Source organism: Podarcis muralis, chromosome 11 (genome assembly GCF_964188315.1).
Source record: "Podarcis muralis chromosome 11, rPodMur119.hap1.1, whole genome shotgun sequence".
NCBI classification, from domain to species: Eukaryota; Metazoa; Chordata; class Lepidosauria; order Squamata; family Lacertidae; genus Podarcis; species Podarcis muralis.
The window spans coordinates 38598464-38625089 of NC_135665.1; the positions used below are offsets into that span (position 1 = coordinate 38598464).

Consider the following 26626-nt stretch of genomic DNA (forward strand, 5'->3'; position numbering starts at 1 on the left):
CAGTACTGCTGGAAGGACACTGTCTTCCACTATAGTGGAGGGCAGCAGGCTGTTGTAGGGGCCACCTGACACAGCTCTGGTCACTCCCTGCATCTCAGCATCTGCTGCCCAAGGCAGCTACCTCACTCTGCCTCATTGTAGGCCTGGAGCTGTGATTATATAACACAATCAGTAAAATGAAGTAACAGCAGAACACATTAAAATGTAAAAAAGAAACAAAAACAAAAAAACCACCTTACCGAAGGCCCTCTAACTTTTTGCCTACTTAGAAAGTCTCCAATGTTTTGGCATTATCGCTGATTTTTGTAGACATCTGCTCATTTGTTTTCAAGTGGTGTTAGAGCAGCAGAGAGTGCTGCTGACCAGTTTGAGGCCAAGTCCCATCTGAGCTGCTTAATGTGACTAGCTATCTCATTGTCAACTCACAAGGCACATGGCCGTTTTGTGCCTTCATACCATGACAACTCTGTCTTCTTTGTCTAAGGCTTTTGAGCTTTCAAAGTGCTCACTCTCATGGATCAAAGTTTAAGAGCTGTTCCACAGGTGTGTTCTATGGTGCATTACCTTGCTAGGCTTTGTGGTTAGGTGAAAAACAAAGGTTTTTTCTTTTTAAGATTGCTGCCTGTGAAGGAGAGTGTTTGTTTAGTGGGGTGAAGAGATATGGGATTAAGCCACTATCTTTCCTATTGACAAGCCACCCACCCACCTCACTTTAGCTTTAGGAAGGGGGCTGTTTTACATTCCTTCACCATTCCCTAGGGATGATGAGGGATATCTTCTAAAATTTGAGCAGTCTATTTAATGGCTGGCTCACATGTTCAAAGTGACTTCCATGTGATGCAGCCTGAACCTAATTAATGATCATGTGCTCATGATGACATTGGTTACTGGAGAACATGTGAATTGACACAATCATGAATTCAGTTGCAGTTATTAAACAGATATATCTACAATTGTGGCAATACTTTTTGAAACCAGTGGGAAGACAGAAGTGCCTGGCGTGCTCTGGTCCATAGGGTCACGAAGAGTCGGACACGACTAAACAACTAAACAACAACAACATACTTGTGGGAATCACTGCCAGCTCACTGCAGCTGTAGTGATGGACAGTACACCCCTAGAGGCAGTTGGGGTTCACATCATGGAGTCAGTTTTGACAGCATGGATGGGGATAAAAAAATACACCCATAGTTCCTATATGAGGCCATTCATATCAGGCTGTCTAATCTGAAATTCTAACCCGTTTAAAATGTCTGCACCGTAAACTAAACAGTTCTAAGGTTCATGTTTAGCTTTACACTGCTGTAGTTAAAGCAGTATCACAGCAAGTAGAAGGGAGCTCTCTAGCTCCATTGCACTTGACAGAGAGAACAGTATTGTGTCAGTACAATAATCTTGAGACTCCTCCAGTGATGAGGGGCCTCCATTGTGTCCTCAGCTGTATTGAGCCATGGACTGGGGAGTGATATGTACTTTTGTGGTTGGAAGCAAAAGTCATGCTGCCAGGGTGGGATTTTGGGGTGGAAATTCAGGGCACCTCTCAGCAGAGAGAGCAGAAAGGTCTGCAAGTGCAGCAGGGCTGGCTTCCCACATTTAGAAGTTGGTGAACTAACACACAACACATTCTAAAATGTTTCATTAACCCAGTAAGTCTAAAGTCTTAGATTACCAAACTAGGCAGCTCAAAGGATGAGTCATGTGTTTCTCAGTGCTAAAATCTCAGTACCCTGTTTGCCACTTTTTCAGCATAGATGTTCTTTTGGATACAACTGTAGGAATTTACTATACATTAATACTTGTTTGTGGGACGCGGGTGGCGCTGTGGGTAAAACTTTAGTGCCTAGGACTTGCTGATCGTAAGGTCAGCGGTTCGAATCCCTGCGGTGGGGTGAGCTCCCGTCGTTCGGTCCCAGCTCCTGCCCACCTAGCAGTTCAAAAGCACCCCTAAGTGCAAGTAGATAAATAGGTACCGCTTTATAGCAGGAAGGTAAACGGCGTTTCCGTGTGTGGCACTGGTGCTGGCTCGCCAGTTGCAGCTTCGTCACACTGGCCACATGACCCGGAAGTGTCTTCGGACGGCGCCAGCTCCCGGCCTCTTGAGCGAGATGAGCGCGCAACCCTAGAGTCGGTCACAACTGGCCCGTACGGGCAGGGGTACCTTTACCTTTAATACTTGTTTATCTTTTGCAGTAATTGTATAGAAGGCCTTTGTGCTACAGATCTGGTCTTTGCTTTAACCAGTTTAATATACAAATCGAAATTGAGAATGAATATTAAAGGATCTGATGTCATATTTTTGTATTATTTTAAAAATGTGAAAAATAAAACACTGAATATGCTCTTTCAGAAGGTCTTTAGCACCATAACTTATTTTTGTCTGAAACATGCTAAACAGCAAGAATAATATTAGGGGAAAACATTTATTTTATGTGTGATGGCTGGCAAGAGAGAAATTCATTTATCTTCATTTTTGTATTTTAAAATCCACATAATTTAGTTCACACTGGAGCACTAAGCTGAATGTTAATAATTTTTCTTTGTCTTCTGCATTAAATTATAGACAGAATGCATCCCCCGCCCAATTATTCTCTTGTTTTTAATTCTAAGCCAAACTCTGGCAATTCAGGTACACAGAATCCTTTCCAGCATATGATGTAATACCAGTCTTGCTTTGCAGATACAGTAAGTAATATTTTTCATGGAGAAGTGTTCCCTGAGGCTAAGATGTCCACTGAAAGCCCAAACTAGTAAAGTGTCTAGAACTGAGGTTCTCAAACTGTGTTCCATGGATCACTAGTCACCTGTGAGCTGTATTCAGGTGATCTATGGAAAGGTTGTACAACTGCTAAGAATATCTGTACTTGATTAATTTTTCTCTCTCATAATGGAGAATGACTTCACATAACTTTGCTTAAAAAGGGGTATATTCATTGCATTAGATAGGCAAGGTTGTGAGCTATGAGTTAAATACAGTAGTGCTTTGAATTGCAGAAGGGAAAAAAAGAATAGTGGTCTGCTGAGACTAACAGTTTCAAATGGTTCATTAAAAAAATGGTTTGATGAACACTGGACTAGAGAATCTACTTGAATGTGAGAAACCGAGGTACAAATCCTGGCTGAGTTCTGAAGTTCACAGGATCTTACAGAGCTGTGGAGAAGCTATACAGACTAGACTGGGGTAAACACTAGAAAGAGGGGGCATGGATTTGTTGAGATCCTAGTTTCTCCTAGTTGGCTCTACAAATTTAGGCGCAATGAGAGTGACCCTAATCTGAAAATGCATTGAATGAGACCCATTATTGTTTTGATTTATTTCACTTTTGGGGAATTTGCTTTTCTTAAAAAAATATAGCCATTGGCCTTTGAATAAAAATACTTGGCAATATTTCTTTGCAGTTCTCTTGTCAGGATGCATTTAAAGGTATCCTGCATGTTTTAGACCTTACAGCTATAACTTTCACTGTTTGTCTAACTTGGAATGAAAAAGCCTCTGTGACTAGGAAAGTGTCACAACTGCAGTAAAATAACTACATGCATCAGTTAGAAATTCAGAATAGATATAAAGTGTGTATATTGTGTTTTTGGAATTCTGGTTTTCAGATTTTGCTTTTGATACTTATTTATAAACCCTATCTACTGCTATTTGTACAACGACTGTTCCTGCTTAGAATTCTATTAAGTGCTGTGCATTAATCAAAAGGAAATAATGGCTGAACAAACTCAAAAACAAAATGTAGTGGCAATCTATAAAAGTTGTACAAGTGTTTACTTCAACAACAATGAAGGGGTGTAGCTCAGTGGTAGAGCATGTGCTTAACATTTAAAAGGTCCTAGGTAAGTCTGGGAAAGACTCCTTCCTGAAACCCTGGAGAACCACTGCCTCTCTGTACTCGTTCGAATTGGTATGTCAGCTTCCCATGTTCCTAATGATGAAGCTGTTGAATAGAAGTGATTCTATTAAGATATTTTTGGAGCAAAATATTACTTTTACACACAGCACAAACATGTTCCTTGCAGACCTGCTTGATTCAAAGAAAATGAATCAATACCTGAATATTTACTTAAGTTTTAAAAATAATAATGATGGGGACTGCATGTGTTTTCATGGAAAGATACCATATTTGGCACATTGCGAAGAAACAGCATACACAAAGTTATTATGTGAAAAAATAGCATACACGACGGGCTTACAGATCATTTTTGAATGTCTCAGAGGAAGTTTGCTTTAATTTCCCACAAAATAAGGACAGGCAGATGAATGGACAGAAGAATTAATGTCTATAAGTATGGTGACAAATACATTTAACACTTAGAGAAACACAGTGATGTAATTGTAAGTCTCAGAGCTATCAAAAGATAAATACATTTTCCAAGATAGCATGAGCACTGAGAAGTGAACTGGTACATATTTTAATATAATTCCATAGTGGTAGCCTGACCATGTTAAGCATACACAAAAAAATGAGTCCCATGGCACCTGAGGTCTCAAGATGATTCACACCAGCATGTCATGGTTAGGTGAACATGGAGGAAGTTTTGGAGATGTTGGACTTTGTGATACCTATAATGAATCAAATGTTTGCCCACTGAATATAAGGGAAGTGGTTTTTTTATTATAATCCTTAAAACTACAGCATGAGCGAGTGTACATGAGAGTATGCAGTTATTCTGAGGTGATAAAAAATAAAATTAAGCAAGCACACTCTTGTTACTCTTTACCTAATTCAGAGAACCAGTTAAGAGAATAAACTCTTGCTTTTTAGTTCTCTTTTAGATTTAGTCACAGCTTCATATGCGTCCAACTATGTTTTGAATCTTTCAGTTCTTTACTTCATGGTAATAAAAATAAAAATAAAAAATAATAATTTTATTGTTTATACTCTGTAGAATAAAGCATCAAACATTAAAAACTTCCCGATACAGAGCTACCTTCAGATGTCTTCTAAAAGTTATGTAGTTTTTTATCCCCATAACATCTGAAGGAAGGGCATTCCTCAGGGAGGGTTCCCTATAACTTCGCTTCTCACACTGAGGGAACCAGCAGAACACCTCAGAGGAGGACCTCAGTGTCCAGCTTGAATGATGGGGTGGTGATGCTCCTTCAGGTATACTAGGTTGAGGCCGTTTAGAGCTTTAAATGTCAGCACCAACACTTTGAATTGTGATTGGAAACATATTGGGAGCCAGTGAAGATCCTTTAGGACCAGTGTTATATGGTCCTGGTGGCCATTCCCAGTCACTAGTCAGCTGCCGCATTCTGGATTAGTTGTAGTTTCTGAGTCACCTTCAAAGGGAGCCTCACATAGAGCGTGTTGTAGTAGTCCAAGCGGGAGATAACCAGAGCATGTACCACTTTGGCGGGACAGTCTGTGGGCAGGTAGCATCTCAGCTGGTGTACCAGATGGAGCTTGTAGACAGCTGCCTTGGACACAGAACTGACCTGTGCCTCCATGGACAGCTGTGTGACTCCTAGGCTGCATACCTGGTCCTTCAGGGGCACAGTTAACCCACTCAGGACCAGGGAATCCCCCACCCCCGCCCACCCCCTGTCCCCCCGAAACAGTACTTCTGTCTTGTCAGGATTCAACCTCAATCCATCCCCCAGCGATCTCCAGACACTCACACAGGACATTCACTGCCTTCACTGATTCCGATTTAAAAGAGAGGTAGAGTTGGGTATCTGAAGATATCAGACAATTCACAGTAAAAGTAGGCATAGTAGTGAGTGGTCAAGCTACCAAACAAGCTTGAAGCAAATATTAAAAACCAAAAATCCTTTGGTAGATCTTGATACAGCAAAGGATAACCACAAAACAGTATGTGGAGTTTGCAGGCACACAAATTGAAAGATCTTGGCAATACTAGAATTCAGAAAGATGTGAAGGCATTTGTCTACTATTTAAAGCTTGATCTATCCAAAAGGTTTTGTGTTTAAGTTCAAGTGTTTTCACAAATGCAGTTACAAGCTGGAACGTGTGCAGAGGAGGGCAACCAATGTGATTAAGTGTCTGGAAACTAAGCCCGATGAGGAGCGCTTGAAGGAGCCTGGAAAAGAGGAGACAGAGGAGATACAATAGCCATCTTCAAATATCTTAAGGACTGTCACATGGAAGAGGGAACATACTTGTTTTCTCCTGCTCTAGAGGGTAGGACTCAAACCAGTGGCTAGTTACAAGAAAGGAGATTCTGACTAAACATTCAGAAAAAACTTTCTGACAGTAAGAGCTGTTTGGCAGTGGAACAGACTACCTTGAAAGGTGGTGGACTCTCCTTCCTTGGAGGTTTTAAAGCAGATGTTGGAAGGCCATGGATGTTTTAGCTGAGATTCCTGCATTGCAGGGGGTTGGACTAGGTTACCGTTGGGTCCCTTCCAACTCTAAGATTCTGGGATTCTATGAATTGACTTACTATCTGCTGAATAGAAAGGTGAAATTGCATGGATTGAGCAGCAGGTACTCAGAAAATGTTCTGTTCCACAAAAAGCCGTAACCTGAAAACTCCCAGTGATAAAACCAAAGGCAATGTTTCAGTACTTAGACCATTTTACAAGGTGTCCAGAAAGTGTAGCAGGCTAATATATGAGAACTTGTTTGAGAAGAATCTTGTCCTATCCTTTGTTTCATACCATCTTGGTCGTATCACATGGTATTCTGGCAAATCTACTTCACTTTAAGTTGCCCAGATGTTTTAAGCGTAACTGATAACTTCATGAAAAATCTTTGATGATATGTTTTTTATGATTCTTACTCATTGGGTGCCTTAGAACATTCACCATCTCTCAGACTACCTCACAGGATTGCTGTGAGGATAAAATGGGGGTGAGTATGCTTCCTTGAGTTCCTTGGATGAAGAGTGAGGAAATGATAATGTTGGTGTTGTTGACTAATTTGTAAGATATTCCTTCAGTGTTTACCGAGCTGGTAGGCACAATTTTTGGTATGAGGCTAAGATTGCGATAAAGTTGACCTTTGGGGGCTTTGATACAGATAATAAAGAATATGGAGTAATGCTGCTAAGCCAGGGGTGCACAACCTGCGGCCCTCTAGATGTTGTTGGACTACACCTCCCATCATCCCTGACTATGCTGGGGCTGACTGACTATGCTGGGGCTGCTAGCAGTTGTGGTACAGAAACATCTGGAGGGCTGCAGTTTTTGTACCTCTGTGCTAAGCTCTCAACCCATTAAATACTGTATCACCAAAAAAGCACAACCCAGTATTAAAAGTTTCTCTCTGATTTTGAGAATAAACAAGTAGTTCAGAAATGCTCCTTAGATGCTATGTAGAAGGGTGAAGGTCTGTAATCTGTAGGCATGGATATTTCTCTTTACATAGCTTTACAGACTCTTATGACAATACTGTGTGAGAGATTTCAGTGGCAATCAAAATGTGTAAGATGCGAGTGACTATTAAAATTATTACATAAGGAGGATGTTATTTACTGTGCAGCATCCTGTCAAAGGCTATCACAAAAGTAAAAGGTACCCCTGCCCGTAAGGGCCAGTCGTGTCCGACTCTAGGGTTGTGCGCTCATCTCACTTAAGAGGCCAGGAGCCAGCGCTGTCCGAAGACACTTCCAGGTCACGTGGCCAGCGTGACGAAGCTGCAACTGGCGAGCCAGCACCAGTGCCACACACGGAAACGCCGTTTACCTTCCCGCTATAAAGCGGTACCTATTTATCTACTTGCACTTAGCGGTGCTTTCGAACTGCTAGGTGGGCAGGAGCTGGGACCGAAAGACGGGAGCTCACCCCGCCACGGGGATTCGAACCGCCGACTTTACGATCAGCAAGCCCTAGGGACTGAGGTTTTACCCACAGCGCCACCCGCATCCCTACACAAAAGTATCTACGGTAAATGGAAGAACTTGATCAGTAGATGTCAAACATACCTGCTGCCAGGTATTTAGGCTTTGGTTTCATTTTCATTTCCTAAGACAATCTTGCCACCAGTCCATAAATGTGGTACACCAGCATAAGAGCAAAATACCAGGCTACTATAATGAAGCGTTCTCTGGTTTACAGGAAGAGTCTTCTTATCTTCATTGGCTATGACTAACACTAGGAAGAAAATTTAAATGCCAAACCTGGGTGATAGTTCCATAGTTGGTGGGAATATGTGAGAGGGCTTTTAAAGCTGTGACACCGACTCTATGGAACTTCCTATCCTAGGAGATCTGAACCAGCCCCTTACGGATAGTATGTTATGGCCAGATGAATATGTTTATTGTTAAATATTTTCGTCAGCTGTTTCTCTTCCTCGTTATGTTTTTAGTAGTTAAATGCTGCTTTTGCTGTATTTCAATGGCTTTAAATTTGCTTTGTAAGCTATCTTCAGTTCAGTTCTGTTTTTGAAACAGGTATGATATTAATGTAGTCTGGTCACATCTTACGTGCATTTAACTTGTACAATTTAAATTACGTAGCTAGTTGAAATCAAAAGGTGAGGGTGTGTGACCTAACTAAGTCTGGCAGGACAGTTTACTCTATGGTCTTAATCCCTTCATGCATTAATTAGAGTTAAACGTGTTGGTTATATGAGGCTGGAAATATCCCACAGAAATTGGCCAGGTTAGTTTGAGCTTTGAGCAGAAAAATTATAAGTTATTTAAATTGGCTCCAGTGAGTAGTCTGGAAGTACCTTCTGTTGTAGTATTCCTTATTTTAAGCAGAATGGACCTAATCAGTTTGTTTGATGTGAGACCTCTATGTAAGAGTATTTTGTATGTTTCATGCATGCATTTTGGGCACAGCTTCTCTTCACCAGATGAAACAAATGTAATATACTCAGTACTAAGCCACACTGCAATTTCTTAAGTTCTTTAAAGAAGGGTGAAAAATTTATATTTAAATATGTTTATTTAAATACATTCTGGGGGGGGGAGGGGGAACCTGCATGGAATTTTGTGGATAGTGTTTAGTTCAAAGTCGGTTGTGTTATTGGGTACTGAAACTCTCTGAGAAGAAGTAGTTACCAGATGGTGAAATGAAAACCACTTTTTCCTGTTCACCTGATGGCCTAAAACTGGAAGCAGTCAACCCAATTATAATGATGGGACACATACTTTGCAATGAAGTTGTTATTCCTTTCTCATTCATGGGTGTCTGTGTTTAATGAACCTGACAATCATGACAAAATTGACAAATGAGTGTTGTGGATGGGGCAGGGGGATTCAGGTGGCAGAGGAGGTGGTGGTAAGGTGAGGCTCAAATTGTTGGAGAAAGTATGTGCTGAAAAATAGGTCTCACAGTTGCGCGTAAAGGAGGAGAGGAATTGTGTGATTGCAAGTTGTGTAGACTTGCATGTGGAAAAAGAAAAAGAGTGCTGTTTCTAACCCACAAAAAAGGAAAAAGTAATCCAAATCACCCTTGTTAATGCCAGGGTAGTAGTCAACCTGAAATTGGTAGATTCTTGGAACTGTACATAATCTGCATGCCCTATTTAGCTGCAGAGCGCATTGTTCAGTAGTAAAGAATCCTGATTGCTCCAAATAAGTCTCATGTTGAAGAAGCTTCCTTTCTTTCTTGGTGAGTTTCATCATTTGTGGATGTTATTTCTGCAGTATGACTTGCCAGAGGAATTACAATTATTTATAGGTACCCCTGCCTGTACGGGCCAGTCTTGACAGACTCTAGGGTTGTGCGCCCATCTCACTCTATAGGCCGGGGGCCAGCGCTGTCCGCAGACACTTCCGGGTCACGTGGCCAGCGTGACAAGCTGCATCTGGCGAGCCAGCGCAGCACACGGAACAATTATTTATATCCCACTTTAAAAATGAATCAAGGATACACAAAGCAGCTTACAAATTTTAAAGGTATTTACAACAATGAATAAAACACACAAATGCGAAATCACAATGAAACAAAAACAGATGGTATAAAAGCTAGCAGCTTAATGAAAGTGAAGCAATGGTATTTTGCTTTAATTCAGCAAGCTCAGCTTACAGATCTTGCCTTAATTGCTGGTAGCGTCGTTCAGAAAATATCAGATAAACTAAATTGAGGATTAGAATGCATCAAAGACTAAAGTCTAGAGCTCAGATTTAAGTACCAGCTGGAAGGGAGAACAGCCTTAAAATTGGTGCCTCCCACGCAAAGTACAAGAGCTGGCAGATGTGATTAAAGTGCATTAATATACAAACTATTTGAATTTGAGTTTATTAGTTTGTATAGTTTCTGTAGTTTACAGCTTCTAGTTTATTGCCCTGTTGAACAAAGGCAGAAAAGCATGGCAGTTTTATGTGGCATTGTTTAAGTATTCATAAAACAGAAGTAGGCGGCTTTCTCACAAGGGGCTGTTTCCACCCTGCAGTAGAGAAAGATACTATTTTTCCCAAAATAAATGAGGAGAATCAATTATTCCCCCTTTGCTTGAATCCGCCCACCACACACCCCACATCTCTCATATATATGCTTTACTTACATGATTTCGTTCCAGCTTGTAGTGGTTGTCCTAATATGTAATTGTTTGATTGACATAAGGTATGTAACAATAGATAGCTGTGAAATACATTAAGCGTTTAGGAGTATGTTGTGCCTTCTGTTATAATATAAAATCCATCTATTCTGGTTGATGGGTTTTAACCTCACACAGAATACTTTAAACTCCATTTGGACTTGTGCCTACAATCACCTTAGCAAAGTCTCTTAAGTAACTGCGCACAGCCTAATTAGTATGCATTATCAATTAACAAACTTAATAGCCGGCAGATTGATTAGATCCTCTGTTGCAGGGGCAGAGCTGAAGCGAAACAGAATGAAAAATCATTGCACGCATTCACTGCTGCTTTGTTATTTTCTCAGGTCTCCTTCTCCTCCTCTACATTCCTTTAATTAATGCATACATATGGTTCTGAATATATTGTAAACTAGAGCTTGCTCAAACTCTTAATAAAACTCACTTACAGAAAGTGGGGGAAAATTGCACAATATGTTTTCACCCATATTTTTATTTTAAAGTGGAACATTACCCACACACCCCATGCTACTCCTGATAAGCTGTGTATAAGTGATGGCTATGGAAATATATAGACAAGTGAAATCTGTTCACATTACTTTATAATCAGAAGTTCCGTCTCAGAACTGTGATGGTTGTTCAGTAGTCACGTTGATGGCAATCTGACAGCCATTCAGTGGTTTTGGCATCTTAAAGATCATCAGAAAATATGTTGCATCTATTAAACCTTCTCTTAGTTTTGATGAGCTGGAAAAGTATGAAAGAGGGATGGAAGGAAGGAAGGAAATGCCTCATTTTCAAAAGAAGATTATTCTAATATTTAAAAGAGATTATTTTAAAATATTGTTCCCAACCAAGCTGTACATAAAAAGGCCGTCAGTACTGAGAATTTACATCTTAAGTAACAATTCCACACATAAAACTGGAAGAGTTTTTTGAAAGCTGTATTCAGCAACCTCAATTGCCAAGTTACTGTGGGAAGGTTTTCTGTGTGAGCAAAAATGAACAACCTTATGCACTTTATGTGTGCCATGTAGTCATTATTTTCTATTATTATAATTTTATCACTTGAAAACAACAATAATAGCACCATCCATATCTGTAGTATCTAAATTTTTGTTACCATTTATATTTCACTTTTATGGTCAAATCCTGTTCCTTTATAGGAATGCTATGCCAGCAGCAGGGGAAACTATCTAACTAGGGATGGAACTTTCAGGAAATCTTGAGCTTAACCACACAGATATTTTCCCCTCTAATTCCCCATCTCCGTCCTTGATCTCAACAAAAAGCATTTTTCTTTTACTGGTTCAGCTTTTTTACTTACATGCATCATTATTATATTATAACCATATGCACTCCAGGTTTCCTAAAGTAACCAGCACATAAACAGATTCATTCAGCAATTCACACAGCTGTATACAAATACTATTGTATTAATACCTGTAAAATTATGCTGCTGCAAAAATCCAGTACTGCACGAGCATGGATCTTTTATATGTATTGTATGCATGCATACTATAAGTTGGGCTTAATAAACAATAACACTGACCAATTCATGAGCAGCTCAGATGTAAGTGGCTACTTGATGCAAGAGGCAGCCCAATGTAGACTGATGACAGTGACAAGCCCACCACAGAGATTTGAACTTGGGATTCCTACATCTACAAGGCTAGTCACTGACTCTCACATCCCAGTAGCTTTAGTTTTGGAAATATGCACATTATTCCAGCACTGCCTGTTTCCATAGTCTTGACTTGCAAGTGGCTGTTGTCTATGTAGCCTGGTTTTTAGTGAGTGGAGAGGGGCAGTCTAAGGGGGAAATGTTGTTTGCCATTTGGTGGGATACTGGCCATGCTCACTGTTTTTTAAAAAAGCTTTAGCTTTCTACTACAACTTTTTAAACAATGCAAACAGAGTAACATTCAAGCAAAAATTAAAAAGGAAGAGATAAAATAGGGAAAGGGACATGGGTTAATGTATTTTGACTATCTAAATTGGAAATACAAATACACCGGACTGCAGCTATGATATATAAATCTCCCGAAGCTGACCAGATGTTATTGTATTTATCTTCTTTGCACTTTTGTCAATACATTGCCACTTCAAATAAGGACAAGGACAGCAAAGCGTTAATCTATTGTTGTATGGAAGGTAAATTCTCCTTCCAGTGTTGAAGCATAATGCCATGCTCACAGTTGTGCTGTATGCACAACTCACCACGAATTTAGGCAAGCTGTCAAAAAAGAAAAAAAAAGAAAGGTGTGCTGGATCTTACCGAGGGTCCGTCTAAGTCCAGCATCCTGCTTCCTGCAGTGTTCAAATGGATGTCTCCAGTAAACCTAGAAGCAGGACCTGAAAGCAACAGCTCTACTATATAACTAGGCATGAGGGAGAGACAAAGCACTGTCATAACCAGGGACATTGATACCAAGGGACATTGAAGCCCATGATACTTGTAGGATTTACAGTCTCAAAATAACTGCCTTGTTCACATACACACCCCATTCTCCAGTGTCTGCCTCTAAAGCATAAATCTCATGCCAGAAATTCAAACAAAAGGAACTTTAAAAGAAGTTAAAGGACACCTATCAGTCTTTCAGTTCTTCAAACAGACAACGTTCTGCAATCTGGTTCAGGCAGTGCACTAACTAAGAAGTAGATTAACAAAAACAAGATGAAAATGATTTCAATATAGCTAGTGTATCTGTCGTAATTGATAAGGAAAAAAAGCTGCCAGATGTGTCATGCAACTCCAATCTAATGGTATCAAAAGGCATTCACATAGTATCATAATTGACGCCACTACAAGTAGAAGAGTATAGTGTTACACTTTCTGATTTATGTTTTTTCCACAGACTCAGGCTCACATAACAATTTTTGATGGATAAACTTCTAGTCTGAAGAAGACTCTAGATGTTATGTTAAAAATAACACAAAGAAAGAAAATGTATGTGTGAGTATTTGAGAGCATGGTACAATAGCTCCAATGTGTAATTTAGGAAATGCAGGAAATGTAATTTTAGTATTAAAATAGAAACAACAACAACCAATAACTTATTTTTTGAACCCGTCAATCTGACTGGGTTGCACCAGCCACTCTGGCCAGCTTCCAACAGAATATACAAAAACACAACGAGCATGTCCCGTAAGACATATCACCAACATGCTTAAGTCAAATCAATACATGAATGGGTTAATACCATAAAGTAGCTGTCCTGCCAGGCTTAGCAGGGTCACTTGCCCTCACCTTGGGAGGAAATAGGTAATTATGTCTATTGTTGTATGGAGTCTAACTGAGAAGCTCAGTGCATGAAGAAGTTTGAGCTCGTTGCGCCTTCTCAATCACGTGGTTCTCACCTGCCATCCTTGAGTTCCTATATGAATAATCTAGGAACGTTTACCACTTTGTAACTAAGCTAAGTTTTTTAATACCTGTGCAACTTTTCTGACTGATGTATGGAAAAGCATATGAGCCAGACTTTTGAAGAGTTAGTAATTGAGCAATTTTTTAACTTGCCAAACGTGGATTATGCTGGGGTGAAAGGGAACCTTTGTAAATTACTTTTAAAGGGGGCAATTTTGGAACTTCCTTGGAAGGCATATTTTAAAGGTTTTACGACTTATATTTCTATGCTTTGCTGCATATTTTGTGATTTTAAATCTCTGCAGGCAGGGGTTCTCTCACCAAAGAGTACTTGCCCCAAACCTGGATCTTTGCAACCAAGAATTTTCCTTTATATATATGAATTTCTTTTTATAGAAAGCTACTAAGTCTACCATAAACAGTTGGATGGATTTTCTAATGTATTTAAGGGGCTATAATAAATTATTTTAAAAGAGGAATTTCAAAACATAGTTATAGTGATCTTAAAAACAACGATAAGTAATAATGTTTCTTGGGAGCAAAGTCATACAGAGGACAGGCAAGAACGTTTTAGGACAAAAGTATTTTTGGCAAACTATGGAAAAGTTGTGTAATGTTTGCAGAGAATGTACCTCCCTAGATTTAAAAAGTGCCATTCACCGTTCACATGCAAACCCATACTGGAATGGTGGAACTATATGTTTTGTGAAGCATGAGCTCATAACCAAAAATAGCCCTGCCCATCATGTTTTGCAGATTATCCTTTCTTGTCCTCACGATGTCATGCTCTACAGCTCCCCACCTTTGTTCCACATCATAGACTGCCCATGGCAGAGAAACCTATAGCAGAATCATCTGATTGGCCAGTGTGGGTAGCTCATTTGGAAGAGCATGAGACTCTTTATCTCAGTCAGGGTTTGAGCCCCACGTTGGGCAGAATATTCCTGCATTGCAGGTGGTTGGACTAGATGACTCTTTTGATCCCTTTCAACTGTACAATTCTATTATTCTATGATTCTATATATATTTGCACCAACAGAATGTATTATGTATGTATGGGATGAGTTTCTGGCATGAATGTGAGAGGGGATCCATGCTACAGGTTTGTATCAGGCTCTAAAGAAATTATACTTGTGCTTTATCCTTTCATGTTTCCTCTGTTCTAAAGCTACTTCTGATTAACTTTATTGAATGACTCTTAAATGACAGTGTGTGTGTGTGTGAGAGAGAGAGAGAGAGAGAGAGATTCTCTTTGCACTCTCTCCATACTGTTTTTTATTTTATAGATTTCTATTATTTATTCGTTTATTAACACAATTCTCTGTAAGCCTGCTCAGAAGAAAGAGCCACTGAGTCGTACAGGGCTTACTTCCAGGTACACAAAAACTAAGGAAAAGCCTACTGGATCAGGCCTGTGGTCCATCTAGTCCTGCAGCCTGTTCTCACAGTGGCCATTGGGAAGCGGGGAAGTAGGACCTGAATGCAATAGCACTCTTCCCAGCAACTGGCATTCAGATGCATGTTGCCTCTGACACTGAAGGTAAAACATAGCCATGGTGGTAAATGCTACAGGCTGGGCTGTGAAACCACAACTACCAGCAGAGCAATGTGATTAGCATCTCCTTTTTTGTACCAAAGTGCAGTGAGAGGGTGGAGCAGGAATGATATGGGGTTTAGAGTATGGTGGCCATTTTTATTCTGTGCAATTGCCACATTAATTGGTGGTGACTACTTTTTCATGACTTTTTTCTGACTCTATGGTGGATTTTTCATCTTGAACATTACACTGTATATTGGCTGCTGGAGTGAGTGTGTAAATGTATATTTTGTAGCTAAAATATGTGTGTGTTCTATTATCCTTTTGCTTATTAATATATTTTATGGATATTGCTTATTTACTGAATTGTCAGATAATGTTTTGTACTGTTTTGTTGGTTTGTTGCTGCTTTGAGTTCCTCCTGAGGAGAAAAGTAGTATACAAATACAGGTGAAACTCAAAAAATTATAATATCGTGGAAAAGTTCATTTATTTCAGTAATTCAACTTAAAAGGTGAAACTAATATATGAGATAGACTCATGACATGCAAAGCGAGATATGTCAAGCCTTTATTTGTTATAATTGTGATGATTATGGCGTACAGCTGATGAAAACCCCAAATTAACAATCTCAGAAAATTAGAATATTGCGAAAAGGTGCAATAGCTATTCAATCCATAACACCAGCAATGGGTTCCTGAGCCTTTAAATGGTCTTTCAGTCTGGTTCAGTAGGAAGCACAATCATGGGGAAGGCTGCTGACCTGACAGTTGTGCAGAAAGCCATCATTGAGACCCTCCATAAGGAGAGAAAGCCTCAAAAGGTAATTGCAGAAGTTGGATGTTCCCAAAGTGCTGTATCGAAGCACATTAATGGAAAGTTATGCGGAAGGGGAAAGTGTGGAAGAAAAAGGTGCAGAAGCAGCAGCGATGACCGCAGCCTGGAGAGGATTGTCAGGAAAAGACTATTCAAACGTGTTGGGGACTTTCACAAGGAGTGGACTGAGGCTGGAGTTAGTGCATCAAGAGCCACCACAAATAGACGGATCCTGGAGATGGGCTTCAAATGTCGTATTCCTCTTGTCAAGCCACTCCTGAACAAGAAACAACTTCAGAAGCGTCTTACCTGGGCTAAAGGGAAAAAAGAACTTGTCTGTTGCTCAGTGATCCCAAGTCCTCTTTTCTGATGAGAGCAACTATTGCATCTCATTTGGAAACCAAGGACCCAGAGTCTGGAGGAAGATTGGGGAGGCACAGAATGACAGATGCTTGAAGTCCAGTGTGAAGTTTCCACAGTCTGTGTTGATTTTGGGAGCCATGTCATCAGCTGGTGTTGGTCCACTGTTCTTCATTAAGTCCAGGGTCAACGCAGCCGTCTACCAGGAGATTTTGGAGCACTTCATGCAGGGGCGCCGACTTATAAAAAATATTGGGGGGGGCCCATACCGGGGTCCTGCCCCGGGAAGTTTTCTAAGTTCCAATGTCAGCGGCGCCCGGCAGAGCAGCCCTCTCGGCCACGGCAGCCCGGCTCTCCCAGCCCCCGGGGGCCGCCCTCCTCCCTTGCGCACCCGCAGCGTTCCCGCCCGGGGAGGCGGCGCCCCCAGGAGAGGCGGCGGCGGCGGCAGCAGCCGCCAGCGGCCCGGGCTCCCCTCGCCGGCCGCGGGAGCCAAGGCGCGCGACGAGGGCAGCCGAGGAAAGGAGTGCGCGGCCCCGTCCCGCCCTCGCCACTCACCCTTCTGCAGCGGCCCCGCCGCGGCCGCGGCGACTCCCTCAGCGCCTTTTCCGCAAGGCCCGGGTGACGTCACCGGCGGAGGACGTTTCTGCTCCGCCCCCCCAATAAAATTTTTGAGGGGGCTCGGGCCCCCTCAGGCCCCATGGAGTCGGCGCCTATGACTTCATGCTTCCTTCCGCAGACGAGCTTTATGGGGATGCTGATTTCATTTTCCAGCAGGACTTGGCACCTGCCCACACTGCCAAAAGTACCAAAACCTGGTTCAATGCCCATGGGATTACTGTTCCTGATTGGCCAGCAACTCGCCTGACCTGAACCCCATAGAGAATCTATGGGACATTGCCAAGAGAAAGATGAGAGACATGAGACTGAGCAATGCAGAAGAGCTGAAGGTTGCTATTGAAGCATCCTGGTCTTCCATAACACCTCAGCAGTGCCACAGGCTGATAGCATCCATGCCACACCGCATTGAGGCAGTAATTGATGCAAAAGGGGCCCAAACCAAGTACTGAGTACATATGCATGCTTCTGCCTCTCAGAGGTCCAATAGTGCTCTATTTGCAATCCTTGTTTTGCTGATTTCATTTAATATTCTAATTTTCTGAGATTGTTAATTTGGGGTTTTCATCAGCTGTATGCCCTAATCATCACAATTATAACAAATAAAGGCTTGACATATCTCACTTTGCATGTCATGAGTCTATCTTGTATATTAGTTTCACCTTTTAAGTTGTATTACTGAAATAAATGAATTTTTCCATGATATTCTATTTTTTCGAATTTCACCTGTAAAATGTAGGCTATAGGACATGGGTAGGCAAACTAAGGTCCTGGGGCCTGACCCGGTCCAATCACCTTCTAAATCCGGCCCACGGACAGTCCGGGAATCAGCGTGTTTTTACATGAGTAGAATGTGTCTTTTTATTTAAAATGCATCTCTGGATTATTTGTGGGGCCTGCCTGGTGTTTTTACATGAGTAGAATGTGTGCTTTTATTTGAAATGCGTCTCTGGGTTACTTGTGGGGCATAGGAATTCGTTCATTTTTTTCTTCAAAATATAGTCCAGCCCCTCACAAGGTCTGAGGGACAGTGGACCCACCCCCTGCTGAAAAAGTTTGCTGACCCCTGGTGTAGGATAAGGATTACAGCAGTAAGCTATACGTACTTACTTGCCTGGGACCCCACTGAGTTCACTTGCATCTACTTCTGTGTAGGCATGCATAGGATTGTACTGTTAACCATCTCCTTCTAAAATTAAAAGGCACAAAACACTATAGGCTTTTTTCGCATGGAAAGTGCTCCAACCTCCTGATCTTCATTTTTGCCACTTTTAAAAAATACCTTTCCCATTGCACTGATAGTCTTTCTTTTTGAGATTAGAATGGGGATATCCATATAAATATGCAAGGTGGCTGGTTAGGTAGCTGTAAAGGATGAAACAAACATAATAAAAACTTGGATCTTAGAAGCATACATTTTGAAATACAGGACTCATATTGGCTGATTTCTAAAAGGTCTGTAGCTATTTATTTTAGAAGCTTTTGATCATTTATTCATTGCAGTACATAATTTACTCTCTATGTAAAAACTGTCTGCTTGAAGTTCTTTCTTTATCAAAAGTTGGTGCCCCCTTGTTCTTGTATTTGACACTATCTCAAATTGCCTTGAAACAATTATCCTCACTATTCCCCTTGGAATTTTCTATACTTTAATGAGGTTCCCTCTTAATCTCTCGTTTGCTGAAGGGATAACTTGCTGAATAACTAAGAGCCTCAAATCCCTGTATGCATCTTGTTACCGCCTGCTGTACATTCTCCATTCCTGGAACATCCTTTTGTAATAAGGTGACTGAAACTGTGCACTGTTCTAAATGTAGCTATCTGAGCTTCTTAAACAATGCCAGCATAATTTCCTCAGGTTTACATGCAATATCTCCCATTGGTATACAAAACTCCATGTAGTTTCCTTTCTCCACTCTTCAAAAACCACAGCACTGAGAATTTAGCATTGAATGTTCTGGTGAACATTTGTTACTCAAGCAACAAATGCAATTAGAGAAGAGGATTTTGGAGAAAAGAAGAGTAGAGATCAACTTAATCAGTACCAAATAAAAGGTTGTGTGTTAAAATTACAGGTTAGAGGCAAATTCATAGGACTGTTTTTGTCTACTGTTGGCATCCGGGCGAAAAGGATACTTTTATTCTCTCTGTGTGGGTTTTCTTTTTATCACATCCACTTGCTCAAAAACATCTGCGCAATAGGATGACAGATTGCGCAAAACACCTTAGATTATTAAATGACGTTTTGCATGATGTATCTTGTGTGCCTGGAAATGTGGATTTTACAGGACTGTTGCAATAAAGTGGAGTCCCACAAGCAGTATAATTGTATGGCTAGCTTCACATCCTAAACAACGTTTGTTGCTTTTGGGGCAACCTTAGAGCAAGGGAGACTGATTTGCCTAATGGCTGCATCCAGCCTGTTAAAGCTTTTCCTGGTAAAATGACAGGGCAACTTGTTCAACAGTGAAATGGGTTCCCTTGGAAGGTGGTTGACCTCCTTCGTCTACCTGCCAGGGATTCTTCACCTATGATTCCTGTATTGCAGGGGGTTGGACTAGATAACACCTGAGGGTCCCTTCAGGCTCTACAGATTACATATGCTGTAAGTACCTTTTGCTTTTCATTCAGCTTTGATTTCTAAACTTATGCGGCTGTCTCAGTTGGGAAAAACTGGATGCAGCCTGCAAGCCTTATGTTGCCTGCCTGTAATTAAGAAAATATGGTTTGGTAAAAAAGGTAAAGGGACCCCTGACCATTAGGTCCAGTCGTGGCTGACTCTGGGGTTGCGGTGCTCATCTCACTTTATTGGCCGTGGGAGCCAGCGTACAGCTTCCGGGTCCTGTGGCCAGCATGACTAAGCCGCTTCTGGCAAACCAGAGCAGCTCACGAAAACGCTGTTTACCTTCCCGCTGGAGTGGTACCTATTTATCTACTTGCACTTTGACGTGCTTTCGAACTGCTAGGTTGGCAGGAGCAGGTTTGGTACCAATGGCTTAATTAAAGCCAAAGTTGTTACACATACCCGAGTCCCTCTTTTAATGCCTGGGCTCAGCCCAATATCATATGTAATGTCTAACATGTACAGCCCAGTGTAGAGTGTTGCCTATCAGCAGATCACAGTTGATAATTATCACAGAGAGAAATACTAAATACATGTTTTTAGTGTGGTTTCAGATAAGTTTGTCATAGAATCTCAGAACTTTATGCAAGTTTTATGCAGTGTTTCCACATCAGAATACCAACCTGTGCTTTTGTTACATTTAATCCAATAAAAATAATTGGTTATACATTTGCGTCTACTGTTGATGTGCAAACTTGTTAGTACCAAAATCCCAGGTTTGGGTGGGTGGTTTGTCACAAATGTGGTTACATTTCAGTGGGTGTTGTCTGTCGTCACACCCCCTGCTGCTGTTTGCTCTTCAAGTGAGCACTATTTAGCCATTTTGTTTCTTTCAGCCCATGCCATATGTGCATGTCCATTTCCACAGATTGTTGCATTCTGAAGACAAGTCTGTAATATAATTGCAATATGCATCAGTCTTTAAAAATAACAACAATGTGAAGGTTTTGCAGAAGATTGTCTTTGTGGAAGACTTCTGTTAAATACACACACAAACTCACATAATGCAGATCAGGAGGTATCAGCATGGTTAAGCACAGTTAAGGTAGCTATTAGAGGCAAGAAGGCTTCCTTCAAAATACTGAAGTCTTTTTCAAATGAGAACAAAGCAGATCTCAAAATGCATGCAAACAAGTAGATAATAACAGATACAAAAACAAAATTGAGGAGCACATAAAGATACCATTAGTAGCAGGATACTAGACAGGGAGGTGGTTGGACCTTCAGATGGCAAGAGAGTAACAAGTGTGCTAAAGAAGGACAAGGAGAATCCAGAGAAGCTAAATGAATTATTTGCATCAGTCTTTCTTCACTGTGGGAGATGTAGGAGAGATCCCTATGCCTAAAATAATTTTCCCAGGAAAGGAGTCTGAGGAACTGAGGCAAATAACGGTGTCTGTACTTTTCAAGATACGGTGGGGAGTAAATTGCTCACTGTTGTGCATCCACAGTTGACTATCATAAAGTACTGTGAAATTAAACTACTCCCCCCCCCCCAAGAAAATAGGTGTGAACACATCAAGTTTTGTCCATAATATCTGGCAAAAAATGTTACACTGTTTCACTTTTCCAGAAGACCCGAGGAAATGCCCCCTTATTATTCATGCATATTTTCTCCATACTGAATGCTTTTCCTTGGATTACCGTGCCCAAGAACTAAGCATTATACCACCTCCTTCAAGTCTGTTGCAGTGCTTAAGCAAGTGATAGCTAATATGGTGCCTTCCAGATGTTGTTCACCTTCAACTCCCATCAGGCCTCACCACTGGCCATGCTGGCTGGCGCTGATGGGACATATAATTCAACATTTGGAGGGCAACATGTTGGCTGTCTCCATTTATACACAACTTGTATATTTGTACATGGTTCTGAAACATCTCGCTACACAGAAGAATGACAGGCCTAACAATATTAATGCCCTGCTTTCCCTTTGCTTAGACTTTCAATCTGTTGCTTAGCAAATAATACAAAACAAAACAAGAACCAGCAGAACAAACGCCACTATTATCAACAAACAGGACAGAATTTTCCATCCCTTCTTGAACAGTTAGGGAGTCTGGTCCCTACTTCCCTGTTGCCAGACAGTAGATTAGGTCCATGTTCTGCATGGCTGTGCTGTTTGAGGGATTTTAAGATACCAGCTTTACACAAACCTGAACAAATAGTTTATATTTTTCTTGGTGTCCAGCAGCATTTCAGGTGATCATGCATCTGGGATTTTCTTTCAAGCTCAGATTCTAGAAACCCAGAAGGGTTGAACAACAGAAACTGTAATGGGATGTACATAAGAGAGACAACAAAAGTGGGGAAATTTATGTATGTAGTATGTTATATGCTCTCCTGCTAGAAAACCAACAAATATATCTCTTATAACATAGTAGCAATTTGCATTTGTGTTGAAACATAGCAAAGTACAGACAATTCTCAATTTGCTTGTGTTCAATGCATTCACAACTGTGCATATGTGCATCATGTTCAGCACTGGAAGAGGGTGCAACGCCTCTCTGGTGTGCATGATGACCTGGAATGTAACCCACACATAAATGGGGGGGGGGTATAACAGACCTGTTGCAATTCTCTTGCAATAAGATGCTGCTAGAGATAACAGTGATATGATGGCCAATGCATTTTGGTGTCCACTTTCAGCCATTCTTATCCATAGAATCAGGGTACCAGACACTTCAGATAGCTAGCAACCAAATAACAGAGCCATTAATGTATCAAACATGTATTCCATTAAGAAAAGCAGAGTTGCATGCCCCCAAAGTAGTGGCTGAATTATACAGTTGATGCTACCTGCTGTTATGTGAACTATCCATTCAGAGGTTTATATAGAAATCCACAATCAGTATTGTTTTTCCTTTACTAAATAATGGGAGGGTTGATGTTTTATTTTAATTGGTAAATCCTTTTTATCCATCGAATACTTTATAGCTCACAAATGTCAAGTCATTTATCCAGCTGTTAACGTGACTGCTCATTTTCCATATTTCCGATGGACTTATTTCCAGTTCAGTGCTAAGACAGGCCAAGCTTGAAGTAAATCAATTCTCCCTTTGTGCTAAAAATTAGCATAGCACAAACTAATCAATGCTCTGAAATACTACTGCAAACGCTGCGACATTGAACACAATGGAAGGGAGCTAAATTGCTTATTCGGCAAAACTGAAGGCAAAGTAGGCATTTAGAATACTGGCTGGCGGATCTGTGTATAATATTAATAGATAAACTGAATACAATTAAACGTCAGTGACAAGCACTTTTGCTGACTATAATGAAGTTTATAGTTATCAAAAACTTAAGTCCCCCCCCCTCATCTTATGATTTGTTCACACAAGTAGCAATTCATGGTATCTCTTTGACTTAAGGTTCTACTGCCATGGTGTGTTTTGCTCTGTTGCTTTCAGCTTGTGGCTTTTTGTAAACCTGTTGATATAGGCTAATATATTAGGTGTGCTGCACAAACATCTGCCTTAGTTCATTCTCAATCCTGTAGTTCTACCTACTAAATTTATAAACTTAATTCAAATTGAGCAAGGCAGACTTGATGGTGTGGTAGCACTCATTGCCAAGCTAAATGTTGCATTCATTGCATGAATGCAAATCTAAAAACCATTCATGACACTAAAATGTATTAAATGCCTGGATGTTTAAAATAATCCTTGCCTGGCAGAAAAGAATAGCTAGGGTGGCAGCAACTATGCTTCCCTTAGGAGATAATTCCAAAAAGATAGGTTCTACAAGAGAGGATGGAAGGAGCTATAGAAGAGTCTCTGCTGAGACTGGTTTGTGTTTGATTACTTACTGGTTTATTTTTATTGTTGTTATCACTGAAAGGCAGCCTAGAAATTGATTAACACTGCAGTCCTGTGGTTCCTGGGGTGGGGGACATCCCAAGGGCCATAGAAACTATCAGATCTCACTTTTGAAGCTTGAGAGAGAAGTTTGAACTCAGAGCAGGAGCTGCACCATCTGATGCACCCTCACTGCCACTGCAGAAATCTCCATGGCCTACTAACATTGCATAACATTTATAGAACAGTTAATTGTAAATAAAAAAAACAATTCGAAGTGATTTACATCAGTAAGGGTGATATGGCAGGCGTGAAGGGGGCTGTGGATCAAAATGAGTGTGAACATGCTGGGAATGTGAGCTTGGGAGAGCGCTTCTTTGTCTGAGACCCTGTCCTGCCATGTGATGCCCAAAATCTTCTTGACACAGCACATGTGGAAGGCATTGAGGCATTGCTCCTGGCAGTTGTAAGTTGCCCACGACTCACTTCCATAAAGCAGCATGCTCAACACGCAAGCCTGGTAGACCTTCATCTTGGTATTGGATGTTAGCATCACATTCTCCCATACCCTTTTAGAGAGGCGAGCCATTGCTTGTCCAGCTCAGCATCGATGGAGAGGTTTTGGCTATTGTGGAACACAGGTAGACAAAATCATCTACCAGTTGTTTTTCTCATCTGCATATTTAATCTAATCCTCTAAAATTAATATTTATGTTGGTTAAGATCACTTTAAGCAAGTGATAATCCTAGTTAGAATAATTATACATTACTATTTCAGTTTCTTTTAAATATTCTCTCCCATATTGAATGCATGTGTGTTTCCAGCTGATGATTGCTATGTCACCTGGCCATTCTATAATAGCAAGTTACAAAATATGACTCACACAAGAAAATAACTTGGTACAATGTTAAATAAAGCTTTCCTCCTTCTTGAGAATAGCTAATTAAGCAAAATCAGTTTTACTATAGACCTGCTATGTTCCCTGAAAAAGAGGAACTGTTCACATAGGTTCTCTTTTCAAAGGCTACGACAAGAATTTAGTCTTTCTCAACATGGTGTGACTGTTCAACATTCAGGCCATGCACGAACTGATGAAAAGGTAGAGAACACAGCAGGGCCTTAGCTTATCGCGATTTCACAGCTGTAACCAACACCATGGAATTCAGGGCTGTCTGCAGGAATTAGTTAAAAACTGACAGCAGTGCTGAACTGCTTTTTTCCCTTTCCTTTCCTCTTTTCCTTTCTTCTGGAGTTGTTCATTAATGTTCATGACACATGTTAATGTGCACTAAGAAGGGCCTACTCCAAAGGGAGAGGAAGGGGACAGAAGAGATTGGAAGATTAAACCAGAGAAGGCAAAGTGCTGTAAGAAGGAATGAGGGAATGAACAGCAAAGACAAGAAGAGAGACACACACCAGCCACTGAGGTACTAATATAAAAGTACCAAAGGGTAATTAATATCTGTGGGAGTTTTGTCACAGCTCCACTGTGATGCCAATTACACCCAAGGGAGGGTGGTCAAACACATGGTTCAAGGGCTGCATGTGGCCCCTAAGGTTTTTTTTGGTGGCCCTCAACAACATTTGATGCCCCCAGCTCTCGTGCTGCCTACCAAGACCGGGTAAGTGAGAAATTGGGCTTTGGGAAGGAGATGTGAAGGCTCTGACAGGGACCAAGAGTCTTCCTGCCTCCTTCCCAAAACCTAGCTAGTGCTTTCCCTGCTTTGTGAAAGAGTGGGAGGGCTCTGGGACGAGGGCTTGTGTGTGTGTGTGTGTGTGTGTGTGTGTGAAATTTTGGGCTTGCTCCCCACCCTTTGCATGTGTGACAAGGCATTGTGCAGCCCATGGATTCTGTGTTGAAGTACTCTTGTGGCCCACTTGATATGAAACATTGGGCTGCCCCAACCCAAGGACAGGTGAAGAAAAGTGCTTTGCATTCTCACTCCAGCCTTGTCAAACAGATTAACAGATATTCCAAGTGTTAAGGAACTGAGAGTGGTTAAGAGCTCAATACCATCCAGGGAGGTCATAATTAAACACAGATCTGAGAGCAGGAGTTCCAAGTCAAGTACAACACTTGATCAACTAAGCCACACTGGTTTGGCAAAAGGGGAATCAGTATGTTTACTGTCATGGGCAGTTATAAAATTGACACCGTATTGTTTTTGTTGTTATTACATTTATAAAGTGCTTCCAATGAGGCACCTCAAAGTGATTTACCTTATATATGTCTTTATCAAGACAATGTATATTCTATTTGGTAAATAAGAAATTATTTAATTTCTCCCTTTCATTGGTTATAGTTTCCATCTTGTCAACATATATAATTGGGTGGTGCAAAGGCCATTTTCTTTTTGAACGATAAGAAGAGGAGATAAAACATTTTGAACAGATCATAGAATTAAAACATATCTGTTTTCCAAGGTATGTGCTACAAGCACTGTGGTGTGTGTGTGTGTGCACGCGCGCACACACGTGCACTGTGGGACTGGCAAAGTACTGTGGGAAGGCTCATTCAAGATTTCTGGCTCCAGTTCTACAGTGCTGTGATATCTGTTTCAGTAGTACTGTAGCACAGTATTTTAATATTTTTTTTGGAAGCCGCCCAGAGTGGCTGGGGAAGCCCAGCCAGATGGGCGGGGTATAAATAATAAATTATTATTATTAATATTATATAGTACTTGTTCCTTGCCCGTTATTGTTCACTACAATTTATCACTGATATTTTTGTTCTTTGTCTTCTATTCATTCCTATTCATTCCTATGAGGAAGTTTAAATGGTGCTCTTTGAGACACCAGTCAAGTACTCTATTTCTGCAGTGCTCCTGTGGGAGAAGAATGTATTTTCTTGCAGTTTTTTGGCTAAGTATGTGTTTTCTGCATTATTTATGTAAAATGAGTTCTGACTGTATTATCTACAGTTATGTTTTCTGTGTTGTAGTACTGAGGATCAATAAAATGTGAAGTGAGGGAATTAATTAAATAAAAGAAGTTTACCGCAAGATAAATCAGAAAACTTTTTTTAAAACTGAAAATGAGCTGTTAAACTCAAAGCACAA

General features: G+C 40.8%; 1 long non-coding RNA gene across 2 annotated transcripts in view; it reads left to right on the forward strand.

The window, feature by feature from the left end:
- Positions 1 to 26626, forward strand: part of LOC114606678 (uncharacterized) — a 137359-nt gene that overhangs the window by 34639 nt on the left and 76094 nt on the right. Inside the window, exon 3 of one of the 2 annotated variants that reach the window (XR_013394687.1) lies at positions 19698 to 19754. The exons of the other annotated variant lie outside the window; for it this stretch is intronic. This is a non-coding gene — a long non-coding RNA (uncharacterized LOC114606678). The remainder of the gene's footprint in view (positions 1 to 19697; positions 19755 to 26626) is intronic. 2 annotated transcript variants of the gene reach the window in all.